Genomic DNA, 13,589 nt, shown 5'->3' with positions numbered 1-13,589 from the left:
CCCAACAAGAATTAGTGATGGATTAGTATAGTTTAATAATGAGTACAGTTTTAGTATTATTATGAGTTAATTTGAGCCGCGGATATGAGAGTTTGTTAGTTAGATTGACTGGAGTAATGGAGGGGTGGAGGAGGAAAGAAATCCAGAAGTGTTAATTGGGAGTATATCCTTCATTTACTCAACCCAAAGGCTTGGGATGAATAAAGGGGGGCGGAGGGGGAAGAGTATGTGGAAGGGTTAGGGAGAGCATAGTAGCAGGGTGAGATGAATGCAGGAGAATTTAGTAGGGTTGTGTGGGAGGTCACAGAGGTAGAGTGAGGTTTGGTGAGTTAGATGTGGAGGTGGAGGGAAGAGCTTAGGCAGAGATATTTAGGAGATGAAAGTGGTAGAAGGGACGAGTCAGAGTGAGAATGGAGGATAGTTTGATAGAGACATGATATAAGAGTGATGAGTAGATAAGTGTGATAAGATGAGAGCAGGAATTCATAGATATCTAGTATAACAACCCAAAAACCAGGAGCCATGCAATGATCCACGAACATGCCAAGCACAGAAACAACATATACACATACATACACATTTATATATATATACATATACACACACACACACACATGAATACACACACATATGCACATACAATACATAATTAGAATCATGGGTAAAAAATACTTAGTCAGACAGGTTTAAAGAGTGTGTGTGTATTTTATTGTTATGACAGTAGCAATACATATTTTCCGAAGAAACTATAAATAAATAGAAATATACAAATAATCTGAAAAAATATTTATCCACATAGACATATGCAGTTCATAGTTGTTTGAAAAAGGTGGTTATGAAGGAAAGAGCCAACTCTTGAGTAGTTTTCTGAAGACAAGAAAGTTATCTGTAGCTCTTATAGTTGGGGGTAATGAATTCCATAGTTTGGCTGCTTGGACGGAGAAGGATGTACCACCTATAGTCTTTTTCTTGTATGGTGGTGCCAGTCTTGAGCGGAGGGTTCTTTGTTGGATGTATTTGGTAATTTTCTTTGTAAACCCAGTACCTGCACTTCGAAATCAAGTCGTTCAGTAAATTTACCAGCAGAGCAGTTCTATAAATCGTGAAGAAAGCATTTTTCTGTATGGCATTTTGAAAAGGGGAGGGCGTTTTCTCCATTTCGGACGCTGCCTCCGCACATGTATGAAATTATTATTTGGCGTCTACAAAATTGGGCTCTACTGGTGATTGCTTAAAACAGATGGTTCGGTCGTAACGGCCCCAAAGGCAATAAATGAGGGTGAGGCTAGGCTATTTTTGGTAAATAGAACAGGAGAGAAGACAGCCTGCAGATTCACTCAGAAGGAGTGCTTATTCGGAAATTACAAAAATAGTACCTTTGCATTGAAGTAGCCAGTGGAAGTACACTGGCCAGTAGCCAATGGCCAGTGACTGGAAGGAATAGAATCCACACAACTGTATGGACAGCAGGAGGGCAAAGCAGTAGAGAGCAGGAAGTGAGAGCAAATGATGTGCTGGCCAATCAGACACAAGTAAAATAGAGTGACATTGGACTAAGCCAATAGAAAGGTCAGGTAAGTAAGGGGCTGGTTGTAAGCTCCTTTTTTAAGTTTTCTTTTTATTCACAAAACATTTCACAAGCATGGCGCATATGCACGCACATTCAGGCAAAACATAAAAATGAGGACTTGGTATAGGAGAACAACGGTTGGAAGGTAAATTGGTGTCCAGTGCTGCATAAGTGTGTGCTGATTACAGACACAATTAACCTATTCCAAGTTTCTCCACAGGGTATAAATGTACTCGGAATTACTGTATAGATGAAGCCAGGTAGAGATCACACATGCACAAGGTGTGGTACCCGACTTGCTAAATTCATGTACATAGCATGGCACTGCCCTGAGATCTAATTTTTGGCATGCTGTGGTGATGGAGCTTGTGTTGCCTGTTGACCTGCTACACTTTTTACACCAATGGTTGTCCTGCTTGGTTATTTGGCTGACGTACGTAACTGTAGACAAAAGCTTGTGGCCCTATTAATGTTATTGGCGAAAACAAACATTGTGATATGATGATGATGGAAAGGGCCCCTTCCATGAGTGACTAATTGGATGAAATATGTCATTTGGTGTGAATCTACCACCAAGGTTTACATTAGACTTGTTCTTGAAAAGAACAAGTTACAGGACATTTGGGAACTGTTTCAAAACTATTGTCAACAAACTGGACGATGACCAAAGTCATTTGTGACTAGATGCCACTGAATTCTATATATACATGTGAATTGGCAATCTGACCATTATAGTTGTAGGAAGTATTTGTATGGTAGGCAATGAGTCTACTAAGTAAGTCTACGCACTATTAAGCAATAAGAATGATGTAATGTAACTGCTTCAACTATGATAATTTTGGCCACGAGTTTGCTCCATTTGGGTTTTCTTGTTATTGAATGATTTACAATGTAATAAAAAAAAATAAAAATATGTCAAAGCAAGGATGACACTCCAGTTTCTCGCATGGAAAGTCAGATAACCCACAGTCCAGCCAAGTCCTCACATATATATAGATAGGAATGGCACTGATGTTGCACTATTTCAGAAAATTCACCTGATCTGAAACTAAGAATGGTTTTGTGCAGATGTACTCAGATTTTTTGCATTGTACTGCTCATACTCCAAGCCATTTCACACCTTAATTGTAGGGCAGATGCAGAAGCTGGGTTTTTGATACTACATGGTATATCATTGTAACTCACATTACCTACCATCATCAATATGTATGGTACCAATTCGAATTGCCTCTCTTGTTTCCACAAGGTAATGGTAAAATGCTTTCACTGTGCTTTTCGTAATGTATTGCAGGGTGGAGGCTTTAATGTGACCTTAGATCCTTAGCTAGACTGATGTAACCCAGTGCTTAGGCTAACATCAGTTGCAGGCACAGCCCTGATGCACTTGACTGAACTCCATAAACTCCTAGCTATATGGAGAAATAGACATACAGAGGATCAGCAATATACATATTATTTGTTCACAATGTGTCATCTATAAAATGCTTTAAAACCTTCGCTGCTAGGCCTTTTCCCCCGCAAGCGTCAGGCCTTTTTTTGGCTATTTGGGGCAATTCACACTTAGGCTCTCATTACTTTTTGTCCACATAAGCTAACCACTCCAAATTTGCATCCTAAAGGTACTTAGAGTTTGTGGGTTCCCCTGGAAGAGACCACGCAATTAGCCAAAATACAGCTAAAATTTCATTTTTTTAAAAACAAAATGGGAAAAAAAAGGGCTGCAGAAGAAGGCTTGTGTTTTTTCAGGGGAAAAAGGCATCAAACAAAGGGTTTGCAGTGCTGGAATCACAATGTTCCCAGCTTTCAGGAACAGGCAGACTTGAATCAGAAAACCACATTTGTCAACACAATTTTGGCATTTTACTGGGACATACCCCATTTTTACTATTTTTTGTGCTTTAAGCTTCCTTGCAGTTGGTGACAGAAATGGGTGTGAAACCAATGCTGGATCCCGGCCTGCTAAACATTTCTAAAAAGTAGACAAAATTCTAAATTCAGCAGGAGGTCATGTGTGTAGATCCTACAAGGTTTTCCTACAGAAAATAACAGCTGAAATTAAAAAAAACATTGAAATTGAGGTGAAAAAACAGCCATTTATCTCCACGTTTTGTTCTGTAACTTTTTCCTGCGATGTCAGATTTTCAAAAGCAATATACCGCAACGTCTGCTTGACTCTTCTGGTTGCGGGGATACATAGCGCTTGTAGGTTCATCAATAACTCTAGGTACCCAGAGCCAATAAAGGAGCTGCACCTTGCAATGGGTTTCATTGTAGACCGGGTATACAGCAATTCATTTAGTGAAATATAAAGAGTAAAAAATAGATATTAAAGAAACCTTTGTTTTTCCAAAATAGGCACAAGATAAGGTGTTGAGAAGCAGTGGTTATTTACACATCTCTGAACTCCAGGGTCCTCATACTAGCATGTGAATTACAGCGTATTTGTCAAATAGACACCTTTTTACACACTGTCTTAAATTTGGAAGGTAAAAATGTAGAGAAAGACAAAGGGCAATAACACTTGTTCTGCTATTCTGTGTTCCCCCAAGTCTCCCGATAAAAATGGTACCTCACTTGTGTGGGTAGGCCTAATGCCCGCAACAGGAAACACAACATGGACGCATCACATTTTTACATTGAAATCTAACGTGATTTTTTGCAAAGTGCCTAGTTGTGGATTTTGGCCCCTGGCTCAGCCGGCACCTAGGTAATCCTTCCAAACCTGTGCATTTTTAAAAACTGGACACCTAAGGGAATCCAGGATGGGGTGACTTGTTTGGCTCTCACCAGGTTTGGTTACCCAAAATCCTTTGCAAACCTCAAACTTTGGCAAAAAAACACTTTTTCCTCACATTTTTGTATTAGAAAGTTCTGGAATCTAAGAGGAGCCACACATTTCCTTCCACCCAGCAGTCCCCCAAGTCTTCCGATAAAAATGATACCTCACTTGTGTGGGTAGGCCTACTGCCCGCGAGAAAATGCCCAAAAACACAACATGGAAACATCACATTTTCCCAAAGAAAACTGATCTGTTTTTTTGCAACTTGCCTAGCTGTGGATTTTGGCCTATAGCTCAGCCGGCAACTATGATAACATAGCAAACCTGGACACTTCTGAAAACTAGACACCTAGGGGGGGGAATTCAGAATGGGGTGAAGTGTGGGGCTCTCACAAGGAGGGGTGACTTGTGTGGCTCGGACCAGGTTCTGTTACCCAGAATCCTTAGCAAACCTAAAAATTTGGCCAAAAAACCTTTTTCCTCACATTTTGGTGACAGAAAGTTCTGGAATCTGAGAGGAGCCACAAATGTCCTTCCACCCAGCATTCCCCCAAGTCTCCGGATAGAAACGGTACCTCACTTGTGTGGGTAGGCCTAGTGCCCGCGACAGGAAATGCCCCAAAACACAACGTGGAGACATCACATTTTCCCAAAGAAAACTGACCTGTTTTTTGCAAAGTCCCTAGCTGTGGATTTTGGCCTAAAGCTTAGATGGCACCTAGGGAAACCTAACAAACCTATAAATTTTTGAAAACTAGACACCTAGGGGAATTCAGAATGGAGTGGCTTGTGGGGCTCTCACCAGGTTCTGTTACCCAGAATCCTTAGCAAACCTCAAAATGTGGCACAAAAAACACTTTTTCCTCACATTTCAGTGACAGAAGGTTCTGGAATCTGAGAGGAACCTCAAATTTCCTTCCACCCAGCATTCCCAAGTCTCGCAATAAAAATGGTACCTCACTTGTGTGGGTAGGCCTAGTGCCTGCGACAGGAAACGCCCCAAAACACAATGTGGACACATCACATTTTCCCAATGAAAACTGACCTGTTTTTTGCAAAGTGCCTAGCTTTCGATTTTGGACTCTAGTTCAGCCGGCACCTAGGGAAACCTAGCAAACCTATATATTTCTAAAAACTAGACACCTAGGGGAACCCAGGATGGGGTAACTTGTGGTGCTCTCACCAGGTTCTATTACTCAGAACCCTTAGCAAACCTCAAAATTTGGCAAAAAAAACACTTTTTCCTCACATTTCGGTGCTGCAATGTTATGGAATCTGAGGGGAGCCACAAATTCCATCCACTCACCGTCCCCCTAGGTCTCCCGATAAAAATGGTACCTCACTTGTGTGGGTAGGCCTAGTGCCCGCAAAAAGAAATGCCCCAAAGCACTATGTGGACACATCAAAATTATCCAATACAAAATTACCTGTTTTTGCTGGGGGTGGGGGACCTGTGTTTTTGGTCCTGGGCTCAGCAGCCATCTAGGGAAACCTACAAAACCCAAACATTTCTGAAAACTCGACACCTGAAGGAGTACAGGGAGGTGTGGATCCATCAGTGTTTTCTTATGCAGAATCCTAAGCTAACCTCAAATTTTGCTAAAAAATTAAAAATTTCCCACATTTCTGTAAGGGATCACCGCACCAGCACAAGTTTCCTACCACCCAATGTTCCCCTCAGTCTCCCGGTAATAATGATACCTCACTTGTGTAGGTGAGTCAAGTGCCTGTGACAGGAAAGAGACAAAAACATGTCAAAAATGAGGGGGCACTAAAGCCGGTCCAAAAGGGCAGTTTGAAAAGAAACTTTCTTAAGCTGACAAGTGGGGCGACATTTTTATCGGTATAGATGCATAGATGCTGGGTCATAGGAATTTTGTGGATTTCTGCATATTCCGGAAGGTTCCATCACAAAAATGTGGGAAAAATTTGTGATTTTAAGCAAAGTTGAAGGTTTACAGGGCATTGTGGATAAGAAAATGGTGCAGGGTGCATGTGAAGCACATCACCCTGGACTCATCCAGATTTTTAGTTCTCAGATTTGTCTTGGTCTCATAGATGTTTCTACATGTCAGCATCCCAACGTACTAAAGGTACAGCCCTCACCATTCCAAGCGGGACCATTTTGAGAGTTAGACAATCTCTCATGGCCCAAATGTAAAACCAAAACCCCAAATAATCAAATGTCCTCTTGCTTGCAGTTGGGATAAGATCTTTTAGTGTCTACCACACACCAGGCCAGCCTCCTACATTGGTGGCAACAGTGGGATAAGACACTTACAGTTGCCTTACCATTTTGTCAACAGTGACTTTCCACAGGAAAGGTCACTTCTGGTCTTTAGGACACACTACACTTGGTAGTAGGGATTTCTAGACTTCTAGTTTAGGCAAGTTGGGGGTCTAGCATAGCCCTTTCTCTAAACCTTTTGCAAAGACTAGCACCTTAGAGTATGTAGATGCACCCACAATACTCTAGGTAACAAGTCTACAGCAGGAGACACAGCTCAGGCTTCAAAATCACTGTATGAGGGCTGCACCGTTCACAAACTGAGGGAGATGTGTGCTTCTAGGAAACTGAAGACATGGAGACATCCCAACACGTCTCTATTCCAGGGTTTGGTACTCCAGGCTGAAAGCCAGAACACTGCAGGTCAGGAAGGTAGAGATTGCAATCCAGTGTTTGATAGGGTAGACCTAGATTCAACTCGAGAGGGTCAGGAAGAAACCAGTCCTGTTTAGAGCACTCATGGCAGTGAGAAGGGGGCACAAACCAGTAGACCCACTTTTACTCCTAGGCGGTTGGTGCAAAGGGTCTCCAGAAGGAGGGGTAGATCCTCCTTATCTGTCCACACCTATGTCTCAGCAGTGTCTGAGACTAACCGCACTAGCTCACAAGGGGAGTCCCGAGATTGGGAATTCAGCAAACTGAGGCTAGAAGAGGCCAGATTGAGAGTGCAGCAGCAACAGTTAACCCTTGATAGGGAGGCCTTGGCAGTGGAGATAGATTGAAACAGAATTTGGTGTTAATACCCATGGTGGCAACAACAGCTTAGGAAAACCAAGGTCAGGGAGGACTCCTATGACTCCAGGAATCTCAGAAAAATAGTCCCACGTTACAAGGCATGGGATGATATCCACAAGTGGATTGCTGCCTTAGAAAGGGCCTGTAGAGTACAGAGGTCCCTCAAAAGCAGTGGGCAGCCATCTTGTGGCTTTCCTTTATTGACAAGGGTAGTAGTAAACTCCTTACTGCCGGGGTGGAAGATGCAGACAACTATAAGGCACTCAAGGATGTTCTCATAGAAGGGTTTGGGTTGACCACAGAAGAATATAGGATAAAATTCAGGGAAACCAGGAAGGGGTCCTCCCAAGATTGGGTAGATTTTACTACTGCCACCACCACTTCTACCACTAGTGCCTCTAGCACCTCTAGCAATAGCAATAGTAGTAGTAGTCAGTCCAAGGGTGTAGCTGGGCTCACCTTGGGAATTTTTGTGGGCTCTAAGTTAGTCAGGGAAACCACTGAGGCAGTGTTGATCTCTGAGGGTGGTATTGCTCGTGCCACCACAGCTGCTTACCCACTTAATATGGGTAAGTACAGGCAGCATACCCTTGTTAATGGTGTGGAGGCTGAGGCCTACAGGGACACAGGTGCCAGTGTCACAATGATGCTTGAAAAACTGGTGTACCCTGAACAACACCTTCTTGGTCACACTTACCAAGTTACTGAAGTTCACAACAATGCTCAGTGCCACCCCATGGCTGTTGTTGACCTCAGCTGAGGGGAGGGACCTCAGCTGGGGGGGGGGGGGTTTACTGGCCCAAAGAAAGTTGTAGTAGCCTTTGATCTACATGTAGAGTTATTACTGGGCAAAGATTTGGAGACTTCAGCCTGGGCTGAAGTGGAGTTGGAAGCCCATGCAGCAATGATGGGCATTTCTGGGCATATATTGGCTCTGACAAGAGCCCAAGAGACAGGGAGAACAAAGAGCACTGAAGCCTGGAAAAAATGGTCCAGGAGACTCCTAAAAAGAAAGGCAGGTAGGGTAAGAAATTACCCCCGTCTAGGCTTCAGGTGAGATTCCACTCCTCAGGGAGAGGAATCTGCCCCCTGGGTGGAACTTACACCAGAGGAGCGGAAAGCTGATACAGCTGAACTCTTAGTTGCAGGAGGACCCACTAGGAAGGAACTCAACCTGGGACAACAGTTGCGTCCTTCTCTGGCAAGCTTGAGACAGCAAGCTGCTGCTCAGAAAGCAGGGGATATCAGTAGGACACATAAGGTCTACAGGGACAATGGCCTCCTTTATTCTGAGGCGAGCGCCCCCAAACCTGGTGCAACCAGGAGGTTGCTCATTCCTAAAAAGTGTAGGGAGTTCTTTTTGACCTTAGCACATGATATCCCCCTTGCAGGCCATTTGGAGCAAAGCAAGACTTAGGACAAACTAGTCTCTCACTTTCACTGGCCTCCTATGTCTGAGGACACAAAGGAGTTTTGTCGCTCCTGTGTTACCTGTCAAGCCAGTGACAAGACAGGTGGGCTCCCAAAGGCCTTCCTAATTCCACTACCAGTGGTTGAAGTACCCTTTGAGAGGGTGGGGATAGACATTGTTGGCCCCTTAAACTCCCCACTGCATCTGAGAACAGATTTATACTGGTGGTGGTGGTCCATGCCACCAGGTACCCAGAAGCAATAACCCTTAGGACAACTATAGCCCCTGCAGTTGCCAAGGGCCTCCTGGGAATTTTCTCTAGACTGGGTTTTCCTAAGGAGCTGGTGTTAGACAGGGGTACTAACTTCATGTCAGGATACCTAAAAGCTATATGGAAGGGGTATGGGGTGACATACAAAATTCACCACCCCTTACCATCCACAAACAAATGGTTTAGTTGAAAGATTCAACAAAACATTAAAATGCATAATAATTGACTCTCTGAAAAACTCAGGAGGAGATGGGATGTCCTACTGCCTTACCTCCTCTTTGTCTACGGGGTAGTTCCTCAGAAGGGAGTGATCCCACAGTCCATTTGAGCTTCTGTTTGGACACCCAGTTATGGGTCCACTTGCTCTTGTAAAGGAGGGTTGGGAGCAACCTCTCAAACCCCCCAAGCAAGACACAGTATATTATGCAGTAGGCCTAAGATCTAGAAGGCAGAGTGCATGAAGAGGGCAACCAAAAATCTTGAGGCCAGCCAAGAACTGCAAAACAATGTCATGACCAAAAGGCTGTGCTGACTGCTTATCAGCCAGGTCAGAAAGTGTGGGTCCTGGAGCCTGTAGTTCCCAGGGCACTCCAAGATAAGTGGAGTGGTCCCCACACCATTGTGTAGAAGAAAGTTGACTTCGCCAAATTTGGTTGACCTGGAGCACTCCTAGAAGCCCCCACAGGGTGCCTCATGTACATCGCCTGAAGCCTTATTATGACCGGGCTGACATGAGTTTACTCATGACCACTGATGAAGGTCAAGAAGAAGTAAGTGACCCTCTCCGTGACCTTCTCTCCCACAGCCCAGTTGATGGTTCAGTGGGGGGAATAGTCCTAGCTGACTGCATCTCTGAACAACAACAATCTGACTGCAGAAATCTCCTCAGCCAGTTCTCCCAACTCTTTTTTTTTACACCTGGACAAACCTCCTGCTGTGAACATATTGACACAGGTGACAGTCTGCTTGTAAAAAGTAAAATATATAGGCAGCCTGGCCATGTCAGAGAATGCAACAAAGCAGAAGTACCTTTATTTTTGCAACACTGTGTGGTTCCTTCCATGTGTGATTAGTTACTGTGTGACTACTGTGGAATTGCAAGTGCTTCACGTTCCTCCTGGATAAGTCTTGGCTGCTCACCACAGCTACCACTAGAAAGCCCTGGCTGGCTTCCTAGTCACTGTAACACTAACTAGTAAGGGTTGCTTGGACCTGCTCCTATCTCTCTCCCTAATCTCCAAACCTCCTAACACTCACCCTCCTCCACCCTAAACCCCCTCCCCCAGCTCCTCTCACTCTACCTGTCCCCCCCCCCTCCCTCGCGCTTTCCCGCCGCGACCTCCTGCACGCCCCCGCCCCCCAGCTCCCATTCGCCCCCAGCTGACCCCTCCCCCCCCCCTCCTACCTCTTATGGCGGCCGCTGCGCGACAGTGGTAGCGACCCTTGACCCAAGGGTAGGTCGCTCCCCCTGCCGCTGCAGCTCCTCCAAGTTCCCGAGTTCCTGTGTTCCTGAGACCCACCTAACTGTAAGTACCCCCCTCCTCCCAGCCCCTCGCCCTGCCCCGCGCCACTCACCTTCTCTCCTGCTCCTGCTTCTTTTCCTCCTCTCTGTCTCTTCCTCCTCGCTCCCCCTCTGCAATCTTCTTCTGTGTTCTTCTGTTCTTCTCTTCTGTTCTTCTGTTCTTCCCTTCTGTTCTTCTGTGTTCTTCCGGTCTTCTGTGTTCTTCTTCTCGGTTCTTCTGTGTTCTTCTGTGTTCTTCTCTGTTCTTCTCTGTTCTTCTGCTCTTCCGATCTTCTGTGCTTCTGTCTTCTGTTCTTCTGTTCTTCTGTTCTTCTGTTCTTCTGTCTTCTGCTCTTCCGGTCTTCTGTTCTTCTGTCTTCTGTTCTTCTGTCTTCTGTTCTCCTATCTTTGGCTCTTCTACCTCCTCCGTCTTCTTCCCCCGAGCCTGCCCTCCTGCTCCTTCCTCATCCCCCTCCCTCACTCGCCTCCCCCTCTCTCACCCCTAGCTAACCCGTTCGCTATCTACCTCCCTCACTCCTCCTATCTTCCTATCTCTCTAGCTCCCTATCTCACTATCTAACTCCCCCACTCTCCACCTCCTCCTACCTACCTATCTGTCTATCTATTTCCCTATCTATCGACTTCTCTATCTATTTTCTCTATCTATTTCTCTATCTCTCCCCCCCTCCCACCACCCCATCTACTACCTATCTCCCTATCCTCTCACTCTACCTCTCTCCCTCACCCACCTCTACAACCCCCCCTCCCCTATCTTCACAACCCTACTCCTATCTCTCTCCCTAATCTCCAAACCTCCTAACACTCACCCTCCTCCACCCTAAACCCCCTCCCCCAGCTCCTCTCACTCTACCTGTCCCCCCCCCCTCCCTCGCGCTTTCCCGCCGCGACCTCCTGCACGCCCCCGCCCCCCAGCTCCCATTCGCCCCCAGCTGACCCCTCCCCCCCCCTCCTACCTCTTATGGCGGCCACTGCGCGACAGTGGTAGCGACCCTTGACCCAAGGGTAGGTCGCTCCCCCTGCCGCTGCAGCTCCTCCAAGTTCCCGAGTTCCTGTGTTCCTGAGACCCACCTAACTGTAAGTACCCCCCTCCTCCCAGCCCCTCACCCTGCCCCGCGCCACTCACCTTCTCTCCTGCTCCTGCTTCTTTTCCTCCTCTCTGTCTCTTCCTCCTCGCTCCCCCTCTGCAATCTTCTTCTGTGTTCTTCTGTTCTTCTCTTCTGTTCTTCTGTTCTTCCCTTCTGTTCTTCTGTGTTCTTCCGGTCTTCTGTGTTCTTCTTCTCTGTTCTTCTCGGTGCTTCTGTGTTCTTCTTCTCGGTTCTTCTGTGTTCTTCTCTGTTCTTCTCTGTTCTTCTCTGTTCTTCTGCTCTTCCGATCTTCTGTGCTTCTGTCTTCTGTTCTTCTGTTCTTCTGTTCTTCTGTCTTCTGCTCTTCCGGTCTTCTGTTCTTCTGTCTTCTGTTCTTCTGTCTTCTGTTCTCCTGTCTTCGGCTCTTCTACCTCCTCCGTCTTCTTCCCCCGAGCCTGCCCTCCTGCTCCTTCCTCATCCCCCTCCCTCACTCGCCTCCCCCTCTCTCACCCCTAGCTAACCCGTTCGCTATCTACCTCCCTCACTCCTCCTATCTTCCTATCTCTCTAGCTCCCTATCTCACTATCTAACTCCCCCACTCTCCACCTCCTCCTACCTACCTATCTGTCTATCTATCTATTTCCCTATCTATCGACTTCTCTATCTATTTTCTCTATCTATTTCTCTATCTCTCCCCCCTCCCGCCACCCCCTCTACTACCTATCTCCCTATCCTCTCACTCTACCTCTCTCCCTCACCCACCTCTACAACCCCCCCTCCCCTATCTTCACAACCCTACTCCTATCTCTCTCCCTAATCTCCAAACCTCCTAACACTCACCCTCCTCCACCCTAAACCCCCTCCCCCAGCTCCTCTCACTCTACCTGTCCCCCCCCCCCTCGCGCTTTCCCGCCGCGACCTCCTGCACGCCCCCGCCCCCCAGCTCCCATTCGCCCCCAGCTGACCCCTCCGCCCCCTCCTACCTCTGATGGCGGCCGCTGCGCGACTGCGCAGCGGGCGCGCGCAGCGGGCACGCCGGAGGCGCGCCAGAGGCAAGCCCGTCTGCGCCCGTCCGCGCCTGGCCCGCGCCCAGCGCCACGACCCCTGGTCCCCAGCTCCCCCAAACCCCGCTGATCCGCTACGACCCCACCACCCTCCACGCCCTCAACCCAGGGCGCTCCAAAACCTGCTTCCTAGCTCACCCCAAACGCACCCATGGACCCTTCGCCTGCAACTCCTGCAAACGCATCTTCCACCACGCAACTACCACGACCACAAGCCCACGCGCCATCAACCACCTCAAGTGCATCCTGATCAACGCTCGTTCCGTCCACAAGCACGCCGTTGAACTTTGGGACCTCCTGGACTCCACAGCCCCGGACGTCGCCTTCATCACGGAGACATGGATGAACGCCTCCTCTGCTCCAGACATCGCTACCCGCCATCCCGAAGGCTACAAGATCTCCAGAAAAGACCGCACCAACCAAGTAGGAGGAGGTGTCACCATCATCTTCAAAGACTCCATCAGCGTCACCACCTCCACCGAAGACCCCCCCCTCGCCGCTGAACACCTGCATTTTCAGATTCGCACCGACCCAAGGACCACCCTCAGAGGATCCCTCGTCTACCGTCCTCCCGGACCTCGCGCCTCTTTCAGCGACGCCATCGCCGACTTCATCTCCCCGCACGCCCTCGCCTCACCGGACTACATCCTCCTAGGTGACCTCAACTTCCATCTGGAACAAAACAACGACCCCAACACCACCACCCTGCTCGACAACCTCGCCAACCTCGGCCTCAAACAACTGGTGAACACCGCCACCCACATCGCCGGACACACGCTCGACCCTATCTTCTCCGCCAGCAAACACGTCTTCTTCAGCCACACCTCTGCCCTACACTGGACCGACCACAGCTGCGTCCACTTCACATTCCGACGCGAGACCTCCC

Source organism: Pleurodeles waltl, chromosome 9, assembly GCF_031143425.1.
Source record: "Pleurodeles waltl isolate 20211129_DDA chromosome 9, aPleWal1.hap1.20221129, whole genome shotgun sequence".
Classification (NCBI taxonomy): domain Eukaryota; kingdom Metazoa; phylum Chordata; class Amphibia; order Caudata; family Salamandridae; genus Pleurodeles; species Pleurodeles waltl.
This window is presented reverse-complemented; position numbering follows the sequence as displayed.